Raw genomic sequence first — 16,499 nt, forward strand, 5'->3', positions numbered from 1 at the left:
GAACGGTAAACACCACCAAATGTTATCAACAATTAAGCTAGTCCGGAATAGGGGATAAATAAACTAAAGTCTAAAAATGCTAAAACAAGAAATAAAACATTAAGGGAAATGGTTTAGGTATAGCATTCACTTGAACATAAACAAAGGCATAGAAATTGAATTAATTATGAACTAAACATGCTCGAATATCGAAATTAAGAATCCAATCTAGCCGCCTTCCGGGGTCAATTGGCTTCTCCTAACATAGCCTCTATGTTTCCACATTAGAACCATATACTAGGAGGTACTATTAAATAACAATCGATAGTAATGAACCTTAACTAAGTCAACTTCCGTTTCTTGTTAGCAAAGATTCACCTTTAATCAACCAACAATGTGCACTTGCAAGAAGATTAAAGAATATCAAGCATATAAAGACTTTAATCACAAATAAATCAATTCTAAATCCTAGAACATGCTCAAGGTCCAACTACACCACAACCATCCCCTTAATGGGGAAATTACTCACTAATCATGATAATAACAAGATTAATCAACAAATAATCAAGAATCAACATGATCAACAAGCAATACCAACAACTAAAATAATCAAAATAAACAAATAAAAATAGAGGAGAGAGAGTAAGAAATTGCTCATTAATTGAAGATGAAGGTCTACAAAGGATTGAACAAGCTCCTTCTTCAAAATCCAAGTTCATTAATGAAGAAAACCTCACTTTCTCTCTCTACCAAAGAAGACTAATCCTAACCTAACCTAAAACTAATTAGAGAGTTGAATAGATAGTTATTGAATTCTCCCCCAAAACATTCTAAAAAAGGGACTTATATAGTCCGTACAGAGTCAGCTGAGAAAAGGAGAGGTCCGACCGAACAAATGGGAAGGTTCGGCCGGACTACAGGGTAGGTTCGGCCGGACCATGGGTAGGTTCGGCCGAACCATGGGTAGGTTCAGCCGAACCATGGGTAGGTTCGGTCGAACCTCCCCGATCCTGGTCTGGTCGAACTCCTGTGGTTCGGCCACTCCTGCAAAACTGCCAATTTTCATCTTGCCCCTGCCTCGAAGTTCGGCCGAACCACTGAGCAGGTTCGGCCACACTTTGGTTCGGCCACACCATCAGGAGGTTCGGCCGAACCTCTTCTGAATCATGCTTCCTCTAGCTTCCTTTGAGCTTAGCTTCCTCCTCTTGAAAATCTCGATGGTTCCTACAAAGCATAAGCATGGAAAGCACAATAAGAACAAAGCGGGAAGACTAAGAAAAGGGAGGATAAAGGAGAAAGAAAAGAGAAAGCAAAGCTAAGTAAAAATTCTTAGAAAGAGGGCCAAATAAGTGCAAACGAGGGGAGAATCCTTAGAGAAAAAGGATAAAAGAGTGGCATAAATGCCACTCATCAAAATAAAGAACGAAATATAACAAATCAAAAGCAAATAAAATACGAAAATAAACTAAAAACTACGAAAAGAATTAAAACACGACAAAATTACCAAAATAAACTAGAAACTTTATTAAAGAGAAAGAAAGGAAAATAAGATAAAATAAACACGAAAATGACTCTAAAACTACTCCCTAAGAGTGACATAAATGTCACTCATCAAATTCCCCCAAGCTAAACCTTTGCTCGTCCTCGAGCAAAGCTAAGGCAAAAGAGAACAAGATGGAATTATTAAAGGCAAAAGAAACAAAATAGAAACAAAGAGAAAGAATGTACACTAACTCACTGTCGTAGGAATCACGGATGCATTTAGCGTATGCATCAAGCCCTTTAAACCCCTATGTCGCCAAAGAGGACGAGTAAGCTCTCGTGAGGAGACATCACCATCAGAACAAAGCATTCGTAGAATAGTAGAGTATGCTGATATCACAGATGATGATTTTGGTTCTGATGACCTCCAGAATTTGCGATCTTACTTTTCATTTAACTTTTCAATATATGACACTCCGGCTAAAGGAGTAGGGAACTTCTTACGTCGAATCATCGGCAGTAAAGGTTTCGGACTGCTAAGGGTGCTTGATCTGGAAGGGGTATATAAGCCAATATTGCCTACAACATTGAAGCATCTAATTCAATTGAGATACTTGGGCACTCATCAAGGAATGAATCCCCAGGAGTTGAAGGGGCACCAGGGGGAGACCTCTCAGCAGCTGTCTGGTTTTCCCTACCTGACACCTCCCCCTCATGTGGTTGCCCGCCTGAGCCCTCGCTCCTATAGTCGGGATCTATTGCCGTCTGCATTGTCTGAGCTATTGTGTCCTGCACAGACACATAGACGGTCGGATTCCAAGCATAAGGGTGGTCCCAACACCCCGAGGCGGCACTCCCAGTCCTAGACTCAGCCGTACCAGGTGACCGACTGGACTCTAACCTAGGTTGTGCCGTGTCTGTTGGTGATGCATCCATTTATTGCAAAGAATATATACAAGCGGGAAAAAAATGAAAAGAGCTGAGAGAGACATAGGCGGTACCTTTAAGAATTGATATCTGAAGGTAAGGCGGAACCGTCTGGGGTAGGCGGAAACGAGCTTGATTGCTTGCGCTTGACTCAGACGTGAAAGCAGACTCTCTCTCTCTTTCTCTCTAAGTTTATCTCTCTAAATTTTTTGTAAACGTACAAAATAATGAGGGTAAACAGATACATATGGGGGGTAAATTTAGGGGTACCTCCGTAATTTCCGCAGAAGGTGAATAGTTAAAATTTGGCGGTAAAATCACCCCCCAATGGAAGGAAGAGTGACACCTGTCACAGATGCCACGTCATATCTGTGAGGGCAAATGTTTGGGGTAATTTTACCCTGACACGTGGTCCAGTCAGAAGGTGACACGTGTCACCTTAGGGTTAGTCCAAACTGGACCAATCCCTGTTTCACACGTGTCATCCCAAAGGAATGGAAAAAAGGCGGCCTTCATGGCCCAAATCCCGAGAAAGCCATAATGCGGCGTAGCCCACCAATGATTAGGGCTTGATGACTTAATCAGGGGCACAATTCCAGAGGACCCTATAAATAGGGAAATTTCCTCTATTAGGAGGGAGGTTTTTCCATTTTTACACATTTTACTCTTTGATAGAGACATCCTGAGCTTGGAATCCGAGCAGATCCCCACCTAAATTTCTACACCTCTTTACTCCTAATCAAGTTACTAACTTGATTGTCGGAGGCGGAGCTCCAACCACCTGGAGTCTCCGTTGTTTTGCAGGTACAGCTCACGCGTTGACCAGACTTTGTGACGTAACTCTCCCGATGGACAAAAAACACCCAAAACAACTTTGACTAAAATGTGAAAGTCATGTAATTGTCCTAAATATCTTAAAACAAAAATAGGACATATACATAGGTCCCTCTCAATATCATGATTATATGAATGGCCTAAACAATAGCAAGTCATTAGAACTACCCTAAATTGAGGGCTCCAAGACTTGAGAAATAGCAAGAATGCGCATAGCCTAAATAGTTGTAGATCTCGAGCCTTATAATTTTCAAACGCATCACAATGATTTTGTTCCTTTGAAAACTAAGTTTGCAACTGAACTTCGCCATGAAACAAGTTACATATTCGAGCCATTTTCAAGTTCAACTTCAAGAACTAATCTTAGTGCATAATTGTTGTTTCAATATTTCAATTTACTCTAGAGATTAGAGAGTATGACTAGTATAGAGCAACAAAATCATGATACTTGCTCATACGAAAGTTTAGTACTCAATCATTCATCATGAAAATTGTATCAAGACACATTATTAACATAAGACAAACAATTTCATGAGTTAGAATGTAAACAAAATACTCCTAAATTCGAAATTAAGGAGTCTTCATTCTAAATTATTCTCCATTGTTGCACACATTGGAATTTCACATGAAGGATAACATCTACTTTCTCGAGGTTCAAAACAGTGACAAAATTTGAACTCAAAAGAAAGAATTCAAAGTAGCAAGAATAGACGAAAAATTTGAACAGCATTTCATTTTTCCCCTTGTTCTAATGAATGACCAGTATTACTAGACTTAACAAATTTCTTTGTTAAAATTATGGATGGTCAAAAAACGGTTTAAACACACTAGTTTAATCGTTTTCAAGATCCTAGTTGTTATCATAATAAGACGAAACACGGGATTTATAGACCCATTTTAAGCAACATGAAAGGGTCTAATTATTGACAACAAGCAAATCATCAAAGTCACCCAACACTGGGGGCTACAACATTCGAAAATGTAAAATGGGGGCTTACGAACCCAAAATATAACCAAGCTACACCAGTTTGATGATCTCTTCAAGAATTTCCTAAACTAACTAGTTTTGTGTAAATCTTGAAATCACAGTTTTATAAGTGAATAATAATAACCATCGGTTTTTTTTTTTTATCATTGATAAAGCCAATTTTGAAACTTACGCATGAAAAAATATATATATATGAGTCGCAAGAACAAATTCATGCTATTATAAAAGTTCAAAATTCCATTTATCATTTTAATGCATAATTGTTGTTCGAAACACTTCAATTTACATTAAAATTAACAAGTATAGTCTATGTGAGCAAAAAAAGAGAGAAATAAAGATCAAGCACAAAGTCAAAATTAGAATGAACAAAAAAACACATATATTCTTGACATGCTCATATAGGATCAATACTTTATCACTTCACATGATATTAGTTGCAATATATTGCTTAAACATGTCACAACAACAAAGAAACAACTTCATGACAACATATTGATAAAAAACCCCAACTTTTGTTAGGATTCTTCATTCAATTTCTCCATTTTATTGACCAAGATCAAATTCTGGTAGAATAAAAGAAGCAAGATTTACTTTCCTTAGCTTTAAAAAGACAACCAAAATGGAAAGTGATCAAAATTAGAGAAAGAGAAAAAGAAGATAGTGAGCTGCAGATCGCGCTTCTCCAAATCTTTTTACTTATTCAAATGTTACGCGCAACTCCTCAAGTTGCGCGTGGCAACTCATCAAGTTGCGGGTGGCATCCCAGCACAACTTAGATTCTTGCGCGCGCCTGGCCAGTGCGACTTACTATGTTGCGCGCGGACACTGGTCACATAAAAGACCAGTGATATGTCTAGTTTATATAGTGTTTTATCCCCGTCCCGTGGTCGTTATTAGTAGTGTTTTGGCTCTTTCGGGCCACTTTTATTACTAATTTGTGTATTCTAGTGTTTTCGTAGTTTTAGTTGTATTTTACAGGAAATTGCACTCTTGGAGCATTTTCCCGGGCTTTATTGGATCGACTACGGAAGCTAGAGGGACACGACCACTTTTGGAGCCCAAGACCGGTGAGAGCCGGTGATTAAGGGCTCGGTAATCGAGATACCGAGGTATGTGGACCGAGTGATCAAGACCCTAAGTGGATATCCGGATTGGGCCGAAGAAATAAGCCCAATCGAAGCTCCGAGCCTCGAGGTGAAGCAAGGGCCCGATCGGGCAGCTTAGCTCGATCGGGCAAGGCGTGCAAGACGTGTGCTGGTGCGTGGCCAAAAGCGCGCCCGATCGGGTGAGCTGCTAGCTCGATCGGGCGCGGCTGTGAGAAGAGCAGTGCGAGAAAAAAGGCGCGCCCAATCGGGCGGCCTCTAGCCCGATCGGGCGCGTGTTTCTGGAAAGGCTCTTTTGTCGAGCAATTAGTTTCTAATTAGGAGTTGTTTTAGTTTTGTTTTAAGTACGTTTTAGGAGGATTAAAATTCACTTATCTTCTTTCTTAGACTTTCTCTCTCTACTTAGTTTTCTTTCTCTCTTAAACTCTCTCTCTAAACCTTTGTTCTTAATTCTTTCATTAATTCCAGATTTATTTTGGTAACGATTTCTCTTCCCTTAATCTTAGTTATTTATTTTATTCCTTTCACCTTGATTTATTTTATTACCTTGATTAGTTTAGTTTTTAATATGTGTGAGTAGTTTAATTTCTAGGGTTTATGGGGATCTAATAAATAATATGAAGGGGTAAATTATTGTTGTTGATTATCAATGCTAGATTAATTTCCTATTGATTGATTTAATGCTCTGTGACTAGATTAGGCCTATCTTTTATGCATGAGTTTGACAATATTGATTCAAGAATTGAGAGATGAGAATTAATGTTTAGGTCTAGTTTCAATAGGCAAGTTAATTTATAAATGGTTAAGTCAAGATTCGAGAGATGAGATTTAATACCGATAAATTAATTGTGTGATTGTAATACGTAGCGAGAGCCCTTTACAATCTGGTTAATTGATGCATTGATGATTGACTATTATTGATTATTGGTATTGCATGGTGATTTCTTATTGGATTGTTTTAATGTTTTACAATTGCGGCTTGTAAAAGTATAGCAATATTAAATTGATGAATCGAGCAGATGTTAATTTGATATTAAAGGCTATTTTCAATAAGGACTTAGATCTAGTAAATTGCGAGAGCCTGTTAGATCTATGTTGATTAATAAATTGCGAGAGCCTGTTAATCATGTTATTTATGCAATGTCAATGATTGATTACTATATTTTACCCTGGAGTATTATTTATTGGTGAACCTATGCCCTAGATCCTTTCATATATTGTTTTCTTCCTATTCTCAACCTTAGTAGTTTAGTGTTTTACTTAATTATAAATATTGGTTACTTAAATAATTCAGATTATAATAATCAATTAGGAGTAAAAAGACTTGTTTCCCTGTGGAGATCGACCCTACTTCCCTATCTACCTTAGTTAGTGATTTAGGTAATTATTTTTGATTAGGGGATACGACTTTACCCTGTCAAAATTTGGCGTCGTTGCCGGGGAAACGGTTTTATTTTTATTTCTGATTGTTTTTGTAGTCTAGATTATTTCCCTTTTTGTCTCAGAGAGCGTTAGTTCTCTGAGACAAATCTCATATTTGCTTCTAGTTTTTGTTTATGCTCAGGTGTTCCAGATCAGGTTACATCCCATTCGATCCTGAGATCGAACGTTCCTTCCATAGACAGAAAAACTTCTACAAGCAAATCCTGGCGGATTCTGGTGATAATAACAATAATCACCGCGATCCTCCAACTGATTCCAGCGATTTAGAGGCATCATCAGACGCAGAATCAGAGATGACGGCTCCAAAGAAGCTTAGTGATTATTCACAACCAAAGCTTACGGATTTTCCACATCTCACCCCTACTCCGGCTCTTGATGGGGTTCAATTTGAAATTAAACCTCAATTTATAACGATGATAGAGAGGAAGCAATTCAATGGAGAAAAGGGTGAAGACCCAAATCTTCACATTGCCGACTATTGTCAATATTGCAACACCATCAGGCAAGTCGGGGTCACTCAAGACCAAATAAGGGAGATTCTCTTTCCCTTCTCTTTAACTGGAAAAGCTAAATTGTGGTTTTATGGCTTAAATAGAACTACACTTGGTATAACTGACTGGGAAACTCTTGTTTTGAATTTCTATAACAAGTATTATCCTGCAGAGAGAACAGCAGTACTACGGACTGCGATTCAGATATTTGCCCAAGAAGCCGATGAGTCTTTATATGAGGCTTGGGAGCGGTTCAAGGACTTACAAAGAGAATGCGCTCACCATAATTTAGCGCAATGGCAGTTGATCCAAGCCTTTTATAACGTCATTGGAAATTCTTCTAGAATAATTTTAGACTCTGCAGCTAGTGGGAGATTTATGAATCTTAATGTTGATGATGCAGGTCAGGTTATTGAAGATATGGCGATACACAATTCCCAATATGGGAATCCCAGAGGATTTGCTAACAAGGGGAAACATAGTGTCGACTCTGTATCCTTTTTGCAAGCTCAACTGACCTCTATTTGCCAAAAATTAGATAATCTGAGCACTGCTAATGTAGCTAATGTTTCTACGATTAATAATAATTCTAATGAGGCTTTCTGTGAAAATTGTGGTATTGTAGGTCATTGGGAGCAGGATTGCAGGAGTTCCGTGGAGCAAGTTAATGCCTTCCAAGCTTATAGGCAGAATAACCCATACTCCAACACTTACAATCCTGGGTATCGGAATCATCCATACCTTTCCTACCGGAGCACTAATGTTCAAAATCCACCACCACAAGAACCACAGGCGCCACAGCAACAGCAGCAGAAATATTATCATCCTAATGCTAGCCAGAAGAATCAACCACACCAACCCCCCTCATCTTCCGACCCTTCTTTGGCGGAAATTAGAGCAATGTTGGTCAATATGCAAAAGCACATGGAGAGCAGAGATGCGACAATTGATCAAATTCTAGCGCATAATAAAATTGTAGATAATCAAATTGCGCAACTCTCCGCTACTCTACAAGCACGCCAACAGGGAGCCCTGCCGGCACAGCCGACTAGGCCTACGGATCAAGAATTTGCAATTACTCTAAGGAGTGGTTCAAACTATGAAGGGCCCTCTATGCCCAGAGTTGATGAACCTGTTTTATCAAATAATGCTAATCTTGATTCCATTAAACCAAACGATGTAGTTGATAGCCCTGCAGGGCTAAAGGATAATACTAACATATCTAATTCTACATTTCAGGGTACAACTCCAGAGAAGGTGGCTACTCCAGACAAGAATAAGAATGCTCCAAAGCCAATCATCAAAGTTCCTTTCCCCAATCGTCAATTGAAGACAAACTTGGATAAGCAGTTTGGTAAGTTCCTGGAGGTGGTTAAAGATTTGAAGGTAACAGTCCCCTTTACTGAATTAATCACACAAATCCCCTCATATGCAAAATTTATGAAAGAAATATTGACGAGAAAAAGGTCTATTAGTGAGGTAGAGACAGTAGCTTTCACTGCAGAGTGTAGTGCCGTACTTCAAAATAAGTCTCCACCTAAATTAAAAGATCCGGGTAGTTTTTCTATCCCTTGTCATATTGGCAATCTCTTGATTGATAATGCATTATGTGATTTGGGTGCTAGTGTTAGCGTCATGCCATTATCTCTGTGTTCTAAGTTGAATATGGGTAAATTAAAAGCTACCAATATAACTCTACAAATGGCCGACCGTTCTTTCAAGTACCCCTTAGGTGTTTTAGAGGATGTCCCCGTTAGAGTAGGTAAATTTTATATACCTGTAGATTTTGTTGTTCTTGATATGGCTGAGGATATGCAAACCCCAATTATTTTGGGTAGACCATTCCTTAACACTGCAGGAGCAGTCATAGATGTAAGAAGTGGTAAGCTAACTCTATCAGTAGGGGACGATAAAGTGGTTTTCAATCTGAATAATGCCCCTAAAAGCTCCATGACTGAGGAGAAATGTTTCAGTGTTAATGTGGTTGTAAATTATTCTAACAAGCCCCAAGCTCTTGAAAAAGATCCCTTGGAGGCGGTATCTTGTGTTGCATCCTTTTCAGATGAGGTAGACAAATGGCAGAAGGAAGTCGATGCAATAGTATGAGCACTCTACAATGTTGGTCTTGGTTTCGAGGATGAACAAGTGGAACCGATCGAGCAAGTTGTGCGAATCGAGCCTACGGTAAGTGTTCCGCCAGACCGAGTTGCAAGTGTTGAACGCAATGACAATTTGAAGCAACATTCGATCGAAGAAGGGTTTTTAGTGCGTAGCATTGAAGATCCCCCAGTCCAAGTCGAGGAGGATCCACCAGATAAGGCGATTTGGCGTCCCACAGGTTATGTCAGGAAGCCGCATCGCAGCCTAAACATCGCTAAACCGGGTGAGAAACCACCCGATCAAGCGTTAGGCCAAGGGTCCTAGAAATTGTACTTGGTAAGAAGGTCGTGCGGGACCTAGATAAACCAGCGCTTTGCGGGAGGCAACCCGTATTTCATGCTTTCTACATTAGTTTTCCTTTTCCTTATTTTTGTCTTTTTTTAAGAGAGGCGAGGAGAGTGATATTTCACCAGTTTTAAGTGTTGTAGTACATGTATGAATTTGACAGGTATAAAGACTTAGAAAAATCTGAAGAAGAAAAGAAATCGGAGAAAAAGGGCTGCTCAGGCCCGATCGGGCGATGCTCGCCCGATCGGGCGCGAAAGCAACCCAGATTTCAGCCTTTAATTCTCCCGATCGGGCGCGAGAGGAGAGCTGGAATCGAGTCCTTTTTCGCCTGATCGGGCAGAGCTGCCCGATCGGGCGCGCAAGTTAAGTCACAAACTTGAGCAAATTTCGCCCGATCGGGCAAGGTCGCCCGATCGGGCGCAAATTGAGTGAGAAGGAAAAGATTTATCGGGCGAAGCTCGCCCGATCGGGCGAGCAATGGGCGAAAATCCTCTTCGCGTTCGTGCCCGATCGGGCGGAGCTCGCCCGATCGGGCGCGCAACATGAGTTCTGGAGATTTCCGCATTCGCCCGATCGGGCGAGGCTCGCCCGATCGGGCGCGACATCTGCCCTCCCCCCTTTATTTTCTTTTCCCTTCTTTCCTTCCTCACTTTCTCCTTATTTCATCTTCCTCATTTCACTTTCTCTCTCTAAAACCTCCATTTTCAAACCTTCAACCTACACTTAAATTCAAGATCTCCTCCAATTCTTTCATCAAAACTCAATTTTTTTTTACATATTTCTAATCTTTTCACCTTTCTCTACAATCTATACCCAATTTCTACCATTTTCTCTCAAATTTTTCTAAACCCTAAGAGAGAGAAACCACTCAATTCCTAGAAATTACACCATCAATGGCTTTCAAGAGGTCAAGAACGGTGAGGGGTGAAGGCTCAAGGAACCAAGAGGCGAGAATTGACCCGACCTTGCAAATTCCGGGATGGGAGAGGGTGGTCATCACCACCCAAGAGCAAAAATAGAGGATGCTTAACCTCATTACGAGGCAGGTAATTCCCACTCGCTTCATTCATCACCTTACTCTTATTAGACTAGGGTATTGATAAGCATGTAGAAAAATTATTTAAAGGAGTTGGCATGAGCGGTTTCTTTGACATGCATTACGATACTTATGATTATTTAACCTTAGAATTCGTTTCTAGTTTTAATGTCATAAAATCAAATGCCTTAATTTCTCATGTTCAATTTCGGTTATTCAATAATGATATTAGATTGACTTTGAAAGAGTTTGGTAAAATTTTTGAGTTGAGATCGGATAGGCCTCTTGAACCACCCCAAGACAACATTGCCGTTGTCTATCAATCCCTTACGGGGGATCCTAACTTGAACCTCCAACACGCTAAAGGCACTTGGATACAACATCCCGTGCCAAAGATTTGGCAACGGTTTGTTGGCCTTACCATTTTTGGTAGGCATGAACCCGCCAATGTTAGGCGGGATGAGCTTGAATTACTAGGGTCATACATGGTCCCTAGGAGTGAAAATCTCAATATAGTCCACAAAATGGCCAACCACTTCCAACGGGTGGCCAATGCAGCCGAGGCGGGTAGGTCTAGGGTACCCATTTATTTTGGTGGCCTAGTTACACATATAGCGGTCAAACACCTTAGCTTTGTCCCTAACGATGATGGTAAGGTAGCCGGCCCAACTCTTATGGACCTACCCTATCTTGGTAGTCTTAATTGGGTTAATGTCATAGGAGGGGATACTTGGTGGGTGATTCAACGGGAATCGGGTAGGAGGGATAATGCTTTCACTTTACCCCACCCCACCTTGACCAAATTTGAGAAGGGGAAGCCTTCTTACACTTTTGCACTTGACGGTCAAGGTGAGGTGCAACCACCTCACCCTTCACCCCAACCCCATCAATCACCAATTGACCACTCACCTCCTCACCATTCACCACACTATCCACCACCTCCACCCTTTACATACGATATCCCCACTTCCTCTACCAACTACAACATAGACCCTAACGCCCCTTATGACTTCTCGTTTTTTAGGAGCCAATTGGATAGGATTGAGACGGGGCAAGGGAGAGTTGAGGGTTTGGTTAGGGATTTGGATGCTAGAGTAGGGTCTCTAGATAGAAGGGTAGGCCATGTGGAGAGGAACCTAGGGAGGGGTTTATACCCCATGTATGATGACTATGCCCGTCGGGGGGCTATTCCCCCCGATTCACTTGTCCCTGATTGGTTCCAATATCCGCAGGGTGGATATACGAACCCAAGTGCCTTTGGTACCTACGTCGACTACTCATCGGTCCATGGTTGTGGGACCGATGTACCTTTTGGTGGGCTTGGGGGGAATGTGGACCCTAACTACTATGCTGGTGGTTCGGGGTATGGAGGTGGTGGCTCTAGCCATGGAGGTGGTGGTTCTAGCCACGGCGGGGGCTATTCGAGGATGGATGAGGATGAGGAGTAGGCTACTCTCCCAAGTCAATGAGGGCATTGCTTGATTTGGCTTGGGGGGGTGTTCTTTCACTTGGTAATTCTCTCCCTTTTCTCTATTTATTTGCTTTCTAGTATAGCTTTTATTTGCTTTCCTAGTGTAGTTTTTATTGCTTTCTTATATACAAAAAATACAAAAAAATTGAAAAATAAAAAAATCCAAAAATACGTTCCAATGAATTATAAATTATGCTTCCCTGTGCCCCGTACTTGAGAAAAATTGTTTTGATTCTTGGTATTTGATGATGAATATTGTGGATTAGTTGATCATGATTTGATGTTTGATTACCTTGAAACCTTAACATGCGTCAATTTTGTCCAACTACTTGTGAATATAGTGCTTGACTAGTTGATTTGGTTAGGAAATGTGTGATAGTTCCATAATTCCTGGTATGTCAATGAATTTGAGTATTGATTTGCAACTATGAGTAGTGTTTCATGACTTATTATTATGCACATGTGGAGGACAAAGGCGTTCATTCTTTTAGGTAGCCTTCAGAGTATTTAGATACATTTGTTCCCTTCTTGTTACCCATGTTGTTGCTTGTGCCCTTTTATTGTTTATTTAGCCACATTACAAGCCTATATGAGCCCCATTGGTTACTAGTCCAAAGCTTGGCTTGGGGGAGCTATTAGTTGGTGAGGTGAGGGAGTTGTGGTGTGCATATTATTTGCACAATGTGGGAATAAAAGAAGAGTTATTGTTCTTTGATTTTTGATTGGAAAATATTGATGTTGTGTTTTAAAGTTGAATTTTCCAATATGAGATAAAAAGAAAAAAAAAGAGCAAAAGAAAAATTTATTAATGCTCAAATGTTCCAAGTGAAGGCTAATCAAAAGAAAAGAAAGAAAAAAAAGTTGAGTTTCAATGTAAATATTTCAAGTTATGAGTTCAAAGTTTGTTTTTCACTAAAGGTTCCATATTATCATATCTTATGAGTGAAATTGTAAGTGTTGGGATTGTTTATATTGTTTGGAGTATATTTGGTGGATTGTTGTTTGGAGTTGGTTATGTTTATGGAGATGTATGATCATTATTTTTTATCATGGGTTTATTAGGATTTGGCTCCCTTTTAGCATAGCTTTTCTCTCTCATAATCCCAAATTTATCCTACCCCTTACCCTAGCCTTACATTACGAGCTTTAAAGACCTTCCGACCTTGTGCATAGAAGTTATGTAAATATGAAAGTGTCGTTTATCAATGCAAGTTATGACTTGGCATATTTCGAGTCGACTAATAGGATGAGCGTTCAATGTTTTTATACACACGAGAGTGTGAGTTGGGAGGGCATTGTTCACATTAAAGGGGTTGGTTGGAGAGCGATTGAGTACATTCTTTACTCGCCACAAAAAATGAGAGTTGAGTGTGTGAGCACTAGTCTTGAATTCTATATGCTCTTGTGGTTTTCTCTATTTGACAATTGTTAAGGAGGAAGGGTGATTAGATGAATAAGATTGATTGTTGTTGAAGCATGTTCATTAGATTTGCCTTGAATCGTTGGTTTTTGATTTGATTATTGGGGTGAAGTATGATTTATATGTTCATTGATGAGCTCTTTGCTTAGGGACAAGCAAAGGTTTGACTTGGGGGAGTTTGATATGTCTAGTTTATATAGTGTTTTATCCCCGTCCCGTGGTCGTTATTAGTAGTGTTTTTGGCTCTTTCGGGCCACTTTTATTACTAATTTGTGTATTCTAGTGTTTTCGTAGTTTTAGTTGTATTTTACAGGAAATTGCACTCTTGGAGCATTTTCCCGGGCTTTATTGGATCGACTACGAAAGCTAGAAGGACACGACCACTTTTGGAGCCCAAGACCGGTGAGAGCCGGTGATTAAGGGCTCGGTAATCGAGATACCGAGGTATATGGACCGAGTGATCAAGACCCTAAGTGGATATCCGGATTGGGCCGAAGAAATAAGCCCAATCGAAGCTCCGAGCCTTGAGGTGAAGCAAGGGCCCGATCGGGCAGCTTAGCTCGATCGGGCAAGGCGCGCAATACGTGTGATGGTGCGTGGCCAAAGGCGCGCCCGATCGGGTGAGCTGCTAGCTCGATCGGGCGCGGCTGTGAGAAGAGCAGTGCGAGAAAAAAGGCGCGCCCGATCGGGCGGCCTCTAGCCCGATCGGGCGCGTGTTTCTGGAAAGGCTCTTTTGTCGAGCAATTAGTTTCTAATTAGGAGTTGTTTTAGTTTTGTTTTAAGTACGTTTTAGGAGGATTAAAATTCACTTATCTTCTTTCTTAGACTTTCTCTCTCTACTTAGTTTTCTCTCTCTCTTAAACTCTCTCTCTAAACCTTTGTTCTTAATTCTTTCATTAATTCCAAATTTATTTTGGTAACGATTTCTCTTCCCTTAATCTTAGTTATTTATTTTATTCCTTTCACCATGATTTATTTTATTACCTTGATTAGTTTAGTTTTTAATATGTGTGAGTAGTTTAATTTCTAGGGTTTATGGGGATCTAATAAATAATATGAAGGGGTAAATTATTGTTGTTGATTATCAATGCTAGATTAATTTCCTATTGATTGATTTAATGCTCTGTGACTAGATTAGGCCTATCTTTTATGCATGAGTTTGACAATATTGATTCAAGAATTGAGAGATGAGAATTAATGTTTAGGTCTAGTTTCAATAGGCAAGTTAATTTATAAATGGTTAAGTCAAGATTCGAGAGATGAGATTTAATACCGATAAATTAATTGTGTGATTGTAATACGTAGCGAGAGCCCTTTACAATCTGGTTAATTGATGCATTGATGATTGACTATTATTGATTATTGGTATTGCATGGTGATTTCTTATTGGATTGTTTTAATGTTTTACAATTGCGGCTTGTAAAAGTATAGCAATATTAAATTGATGAATCGAGCAGATGTTAATTTGATATTAAAGGCTATTTTCAATAAGGACTTAGATCTAGTAAATTGCGAGAGCCTGTTAGATCTATGTTGATTAATAAATTGCGAGAGCCTGTTAATCATGTTATTTATGCAATGTCAATGATTGATTACTATATTTTACCCTGGAGTATTATTTATTGGTGAACCTATGCCCTAGATCCTTTCATATATTGTTTTCTTCCTATTCTCAACCTTAGTAGTTTAGTGTTTTACTTAATTATAAATATTGGTTACTTAAATAATTCAGATTATAATAATCAATTAGGAGTAAAAAGACTTGTTTCCCTGTGGAGATCGACCCTACTTCCCTATCTACTTTAGTTAGTGATTTAGGTAATTATTTTTGATTAGGGGATACGACTTTACCCTGTCAAAATTTGGCGTCGTTGCCGGGGAAACGGTTTTATTTTTATTTCTGATTGTTTTTGTAGTCTAGATTATTTCCCTTTTTGTCTCAGAGAGCGTTAGTTCTCTGAGACAAATCTCATATTTGCTTCTAGTTTTTGTTTATGCCCAGGTGTTCCAGATCAGGTTACATCCCATTCGATCCTGAGATCGAACGTTCCTTCCATAGACAGAAAAACTTCTACAAGCAAATCCTGGCGGATTCTGGTGATAATAACAATAATCACCGCGATCCTCCAACTGATTCCAGCGATTTAGAGGCATCATCAGACGCAGAATCAGAGATGACGGCTCCAAAGAAGCTTAGTGATTATTCACAACCAAAGCTTACGGATTTTCCACATCTCACCCCTACTCCGGCTCTTGATGGGGTTCAATTTGAAATTAAACCTCAATTTATAACGATGATAGAGAGGAAGCAATTCAATGGAGCAAAGGGTGAAGACCCAAATCTTCACATTGCCGACTATTGTCAATATTGCAACACCATCAGGCAAGTCGGGGTCACTCAAGACCAAATAAGGGAGATTCTCTTTCCCTTCTCTTTAACTGGAAAAGCTAAATTGTGGTTTTATGGCTTAAATAGAACTACACTTGGTATAACTGACTGGGAAACTCTTGTTTTGAATTTCTATAACAAGTATTATCCTGCAGAGAGAACAGCAGTACTACGGACTGCGATTCAGATATTTGCCCAAGAAGCCGATGAGTCTTTATATGAGGCTTGGGAGCGGTTCAAGGACTTACAAAGAGAATGCGCTCACCATAATTTAGCGCAATGGCAGTTGATCCAAGCCTTTTATAACGTCATTGGAAATTCTTCTAGAATAATTTTAGACTCTGCAGCTAGTGGGAGATTTATGAATCTTAATGTTGATGATGCAGGTCAGGTTATTGAAGATATGGCGATACACAATTCCCAATATGGGAATCCCAGAGGATTTGCTAACAAGGGGAAACATAGTGTCGACTCTGTATCCTTTTTGC

The 16,499-nt window shown here is 39.7% G+C and overlaps 2 non-coding genes across 2 annotated transcripts; both read right to left on the bottom strand.

The window, feature by feature from the left end:
• Nucleotides 1-7,430: 7,430 nt before the first annotated feature.
• On the bottom strand, nucleotides 7,431-7,537 carry LOC145637612 (small nucleolar RNA R71). Its single transcript, XR_014114376.1, has one exon. It is a non-coding gene; the product is annotated as a small nucleolar RNA R71 (small nucleolar RNA).
• Nucleotides 7,538-16,177: 8,640 nt separating this feature from the next.
• Nucleotides 16,178-16,284, bottom strand: LOC145637613 (small nucleolar RNA R71). Its single transcript, XR_014114377.1, has one exon. It is a non-coding gene; the product is annotated as a small nucleolar RNA R71 (small nucleolar RNA).
• Between the last annotated feature and the right edge of the window lie 215 nt (nucleotides 16,285-16,499).

The sequence above is a fragment of the Chenopodium album genome, chromosome 6 (genome assembly GCF_948465745.1).
Source record: "Chenopodium album chromosome 6, dcCheAlbu1.1, whole genome shotgun sequence".
Lineage (NCBI taxonomy): Eukaryota > Viridiplantae > Streptophyta > Magnoliopsida > Caryophyllales > Amaranthaceae > Chenopodium > Chenopodium album.